Below are 5,504 nucleotides of genomic sequence, written 5' to 3'. Positions count from 1 at the left end.
ACTTGGGGGAAGACCGTGCGTCTGAAGAACGTTCATCATGTGCCGTCTATCAATAAAAATCTCGTTAGCGGTTCCCGCTTATGTCGAGATGGTTTTAAGTTGGTTTTCGAATCCAATAAAGTTGTAATTACTAAGTATGGACAATTTGTTGGAAAAGGCTATGAGAGCGGAGGCTTGTTCCGCCTGTCTTTGTCAGATATGTCACTACAAGGATTCCGGTCTATTGCAACAAAATTTATTGCTACAGCTATCTTTCGTTGCAATAAAATGCTATATTACCACAAAATTGCAGTTCGTGGTAATAGGATCTACATATTGCCACAGTTTCGTTTCATCGCGCTAGGTACTCATTTTGTTGCAATAGAAGCCATGTATTGCCACAAGCTGCATCAACGTTGCCATATGGCAGTGATATTGCGACAGTTGCGCCCCGTTGCGTGAATTGGTCATTTTGTTGCAATAAATACTAGGTATTGCAACAAAGTAAATCTTTGTGGCAATATTTAGACATATATTGCAACAATTCTGACATGTGGCGCTAGCCATAGATATTGTCGCAAAATACATGGCTTCTTATTGCAACAAAACATGTATTGGTTGTAATAGGGTGGTTTTTTGCCTCACCTTCGTTGTGTTGCAATAACTATTACATATTGCGACAACTTGTGCATCCATGGTAATACGTACAACATATTGCAACAATCCTCTAGTGTTGCGAAAAAAAGGAGCAGGATATTGCAACGATATTCTCTACAGTGCCCCTGATTTCATTTATTTATTATACTATTTCTCGGGATCTGACTAAAGGGGCGTAGTAGTTCATAGAGGTATTAACATATTTGGTACCACAAATTGCACATAAGTTGTATTTTAGTCACATATCTTGCAAAGTGGACATCGGTGGTACCACAACTTGGAGGAACGCTCGCTTACGCGCGTGCGAAGTGTTGCACACTCGCGGACGCCCTTCACTTTAGGGTTTCTTGCACTGCCAGGGTCTCCTCCACTCGCCCTACTGACCTCCTCCGGTAGCAAGGTCGTCCTCGGCACCGGAAAGACGGCAAGCTCAGTGCCCTTCTCACCAAGGTGAGTCGTGAGCACTGGCCGCAAATCCTCACATTCTCTTCATTCCTAATTTTTTTTGTATCTTGCTTGGTGTGATTGTATGTATTTATGTGATGTTAATAAAAATGTATAGCATCCAAGATTCTCTCACCCAAGGTACAACACGCTTTTCTACATAGTTTAGTTGTCTGATTTGTTATGAGTTACTTCCTGCACAATGTCGTATTGTTAGACAGGCTGGGTCGCGCTATTCGTCACTCAGGGTGAAGAATATTCTTCACCCCACCGATCCGGCGCACCATCCAGAGCCAGCCCGTGTGTGGGATTCCGGCGACATGATTTTGGATAACCACCACCTTAAGAAAAGCTGCGACAAAGCTAAGAAAACTTCCTTCGCCCATTCTGACCAGCCAGCCACCAAAGAAAAAAAAAAGCTGCGAGCCTAAAGTAAGAAACCGTTGTGTGCGCCCATTCCAGCCAGCCCACATTTTCCTCTCTTTTTTTTTGCTAGAAGCCAGCCCACATTTTTCAACCCCGAAAGCAAAACTACTCATGTAAATTTCTTATTACACTATGTAACATAGATATAGGGCTGACGTCTGACGTAAGTAACATATTTAAGGCATCATAAATTGCAGCAATCTGTACAAGACATCAACCTTGTGAGACTGCAACGTAAGACTTGCCGCAACGTAAGAACTATCAGAATGACCAGATGAGACCAAAATTATGCCACATAAATAAACATGTTTTTGTCAGAAATAATTAACGAGAGAAAATGTAATTTCAACATAAGAAAGATCAAAGGCTACAAGTTAGTATACTCCTAAAGACTGTATGCTTGCCTGCCAAAATCAGTACAATCTAGGCTTTTTCTGTACCAATATACACACCGCCTTTCACAAGACTAAACAATATCTGGATCATGTCAGCTTTTCACTCAGTGTACACCCGCGTTACCCAAAGGGGACTACAGAAGTATGTCTAACAAAACGCGAGGAAGTATCAAGTCAAATACATTGGGAAAAAACAGGATGCTACTCCACTGAACTATACACATATCAGCCAGGATTCAGCCTGCATTTCGCCTAATGAGATCAGCTTGTGTATCGCCTCATGTACAGTGCAGAAGAGATTAGTTTCTTACGAATTTCTATATTTGTCAGGCACAGTTGCGAACAAAGCCATACATTTCTCATTTCAGTGGTGAGTAATTTTCTTTTTGTACCTACAATGGCAGAAATTATTCCGTAAGTATCCCAAGTATATATAACAAAATGAGTACACGAGGAGAGAAGTGTATAATCAAAGGGAGCACATAACAAATGAGAATCATCTTCTTCATGCTGTTTTCCACATATGGAGTTCATGAGCAGGAATACAAAACGGGTTGATTTTCACTGAACTTGTGTAGAATCACGTATTTTGAAATGGCAATAAGACATGGGTCACTACTTGAAACTGTAACCAATATTCTTCAGACACCATACTGAGTTCTTCAGCAACCACACGGAGTTCAAACAGACAGAATATTACCTATCTATTTCAGGGATTGCCTATTTTCTTCAGCAAACCATACAGAGTTGAAACAGTCAGAATATTACCTATCTAGTTCAGGGATTGTCTATTTTCTATCTAGTTCAATCATGCGATTTCCTTGACTGTACTGCCGACTCTTGGTAACATAAATATAACAGTAGTGATCCGTGATGAAAAACAGACAATGTCGATGATTAACCAATTAATAAACCCCTTCACAGTTCAAAGACCACGTTCCCTTAGGAACAAATAGAGAATAGGAAATTTATTACTCCCTCTGTAAACAAATATCAGAGCGTTTAGATCACTACTTTAGTTATCTAAATGCACTTATATTTCTTTACGGAGGGAGTAAAAACCAATTCCGCAGTACTAATACGTGATGGAGAACAGCTATTGTCAATGTGTCAACAATTAAATCAATTCACATGTGTTTTCACCCAGAGAATCCAAGACAGGAGCAACTAGTCAAGCAGCATGCACCAAGGGAGTAGTTAGATTAGGATTGAGAAATATTAGTTACTTATCCGGGAAGCTGACCACCTTTTGATGGCTTTTCCGTTCAAATAAAGATGGCTCTTGCTAGCCACTGTGTTTTCACCCTCACGCTATATCTCAAATCTTATCATTTTCAGTGGACGTCAACTAGGCAAAAGCGATCTTTCACAGGATTATTACATACAAGTAAATTTTGATATCCTAAGCAGAGAGATACACAGGTAGGCGGTCACTTATCACAGGACAAATAAACCAAGAAAAAAGAGAGGTTCTCCTCCAGACCTCCACATCCGCCTCATCTACCTCAAGCGCAACGAGGCCTAAAATGAAACCATCTCGCCCCATACCTCCCACCTCTCACGATTACACCCTATATAATAGAGGTCGTGGCATACCTGCATTTCCGAATTGCTCAACACAGTTGTTAATTTCCACAATAGATAGTGGAGGCTTGTCGGCATTGATTGTCGATGTCTTAGCATGACCTAAATCTCATTGAGCATCACTCTTTCTGATTTAGAAATTCAAGGAACATCTGAACAAAACAAACAAAATTGACCATTAAAAACATACAGAAGAAATACCAGATTGCATATACTGGAAGCATATGTTACAGATCACTTCCAAGACATAAACAGACCCTTCAGTGAGTAGTAGTTGTTTCACTTGAGCACCTTGAGTAAAGCTCAAGACATCTTAAAAAGCAGTTGTTCCCAAGTATTTAATTACCGATCATGACAACAATTTCTCGAATCAATTTCCACGCAATGTTCCCTTCGTCAATGCATGAATCATATGTACATATGTAAAAGTTACTTGATGTCCAGTAATAGCAGATCAATCTTTCAACTACCAAATTACTAATTAAGTACCTGCTTCTTACATTTCTATCCTGCTATTTCTCACTGAAGAGCAGGACATATGACACAAGATTTTAGTAGGATATAACAAACCATCTCAGCGAGATATACTGTATAACACAGCAAGCAAGGGAAAATTAGTCAACTACTTCAAGATTTCAGCAGCAAATAGGTAAGCAATCAGCAGCATTTTTTCGATAAAAGGGTATGGCTCTTCACAAACACAACAAAATCTAAATTTGCTGCACTTTGCTGCACTTGCAATGAAAAATACAGAGGGAAACAGGGGGAATAATGATACTTTTGTTGTTGTGGAGGTAGTAGGTCGCACGGGAGGCAGGCGAGCCAGTCGGGGGCAGGCGAGCAGGATGGCGGAAGAGCCGGAGCAGAGCCGGTTGGCGCCGGAGTTGAGATGTCGGGCGGTCCAGCCACGCGCCCACGGGCAGGATCGACCAGCCGAGATCCACGGAGGAGAAGGCCGACAGGCGGAGCGGAAGGCGCCGAGCGGCGGGTGGCGGAGCAAGGTTAGAGGGAGAGGGGAGCGGCAGTGAGGCGCCGGCGTGGGCTGCTTCGTCGCGCCGCCATGATGTGGCTGCTGTGGTCGCACGGCGGCGGAACAGGGGATCGAGGAAGTTGTTTCTTTTTGGCAAGGAAAGAGGAAAAGAGGCACGAGATCGTGGGAAAGAAGGAGCGGAGGAAACAGAAAGAAAATGATCGAAGGAAAGGGGGAGGAGATCTCGCGCGGCGCAACCCACCAGACGCGCGTCTGATCCATCGCGCGAGCCCCTGATCCATCGCGCGGACGCGGACGCGCTCCACCAGATAGAGTGTTTTTTTTCGATAGTCCGATAGCGTATATTACTGAAATATGTCCACGCAAAAAAAATATTACTGAAATACGTGATCGACATGGCCCTTTTTTTCTGTTTGAAAGAAGATAGTAATTCTATTGACCAAACTTTGATTATTTGCAACTTTTAAACCACAAATTAAAATGACCTCATTATTTTTGCATTTTTAAAAATTAAACTGATATTTATATAGTAAGTTGGTTGCATATTTTTACCTACTTAAGTAGTGTAGGTAGCATATGTCGGCACGACGACCGCGGCCCGAGGTCAAGTACAACCCGGGGTCCGGCATCAGCTATTTTCCCCTGATCGTCCACGTGTCCCGCAGAGTCGCCTGGATGTCCGATTCCTCCCATCGACACCTCCTCGCCTGTATTGAGGCTCAGGGGAACTCGTCTCACAAGACTCCGGGCGCGGCTCCGTCGAAAGCTTCCAAGACCGTGCGCTTCGTTCCCGAGCTCTCCGTCCATCCACCCCGGAGCCGATGCCGCCCAACAATCGACACGTATCAACGTCCTGTGCCACCCATCACTTTTGGTAATGAGTCGGCGCGTTGGGCTATCACTTTTGTCCGCGGCGACCCAAACGGACGGTAGCAGATGAAATGGGTCGCCGTGTTGGAGTTGCTCTTAGCAACACATATTCTCATATTTCTCTGAAATATTTTTTCCTAATTTATTTCATTATTGTA

General features: G+C 43.0%; 1 long non-coding RNA gene across 1 annotated transcript; it reads right to left on the bottom strand.

Moving 5' to 3' along the window:
* Positions 1-1,830: 1,830 nt before the first annotated feature.
* On the bottom strand, positions 1,831-4,750 carry LOC109757196 (uncharacterized). The gene is made up of 3 exons (XR_002231467.4): positions 4,264-4,750; positions 3,498-3,637; positions 1,831-2,293 (listed from the first exon to the last, which is right to left on the bottom strand). It is a non-coding gene; the product is annotated as an uncharacterized lncRNA (long non-coding RNA).
* Positions 4,751-5,504: the final 754 nt, after the last annotated feature.

This window comes from Aegilops tauschii, chromosome 6, assembly GCF_002575655.3.
Source record: "Aegilops tauschii subsp. strangulata cultivar AL8/78 chromosome 6, Aet v6.0, whole genome shotgun sequence".
NCBI lineage: Eukaryota > Viridiplantae > Streptophyta > Magnoliopsida > Poales > Poaceae > Aegilops > Aegilops tauschii.
The sequence above is the reverse complement of the archived record's forward strand: the minus strand, read 5'-3'. Positions and strand labels throughout refer to the sequence as shown.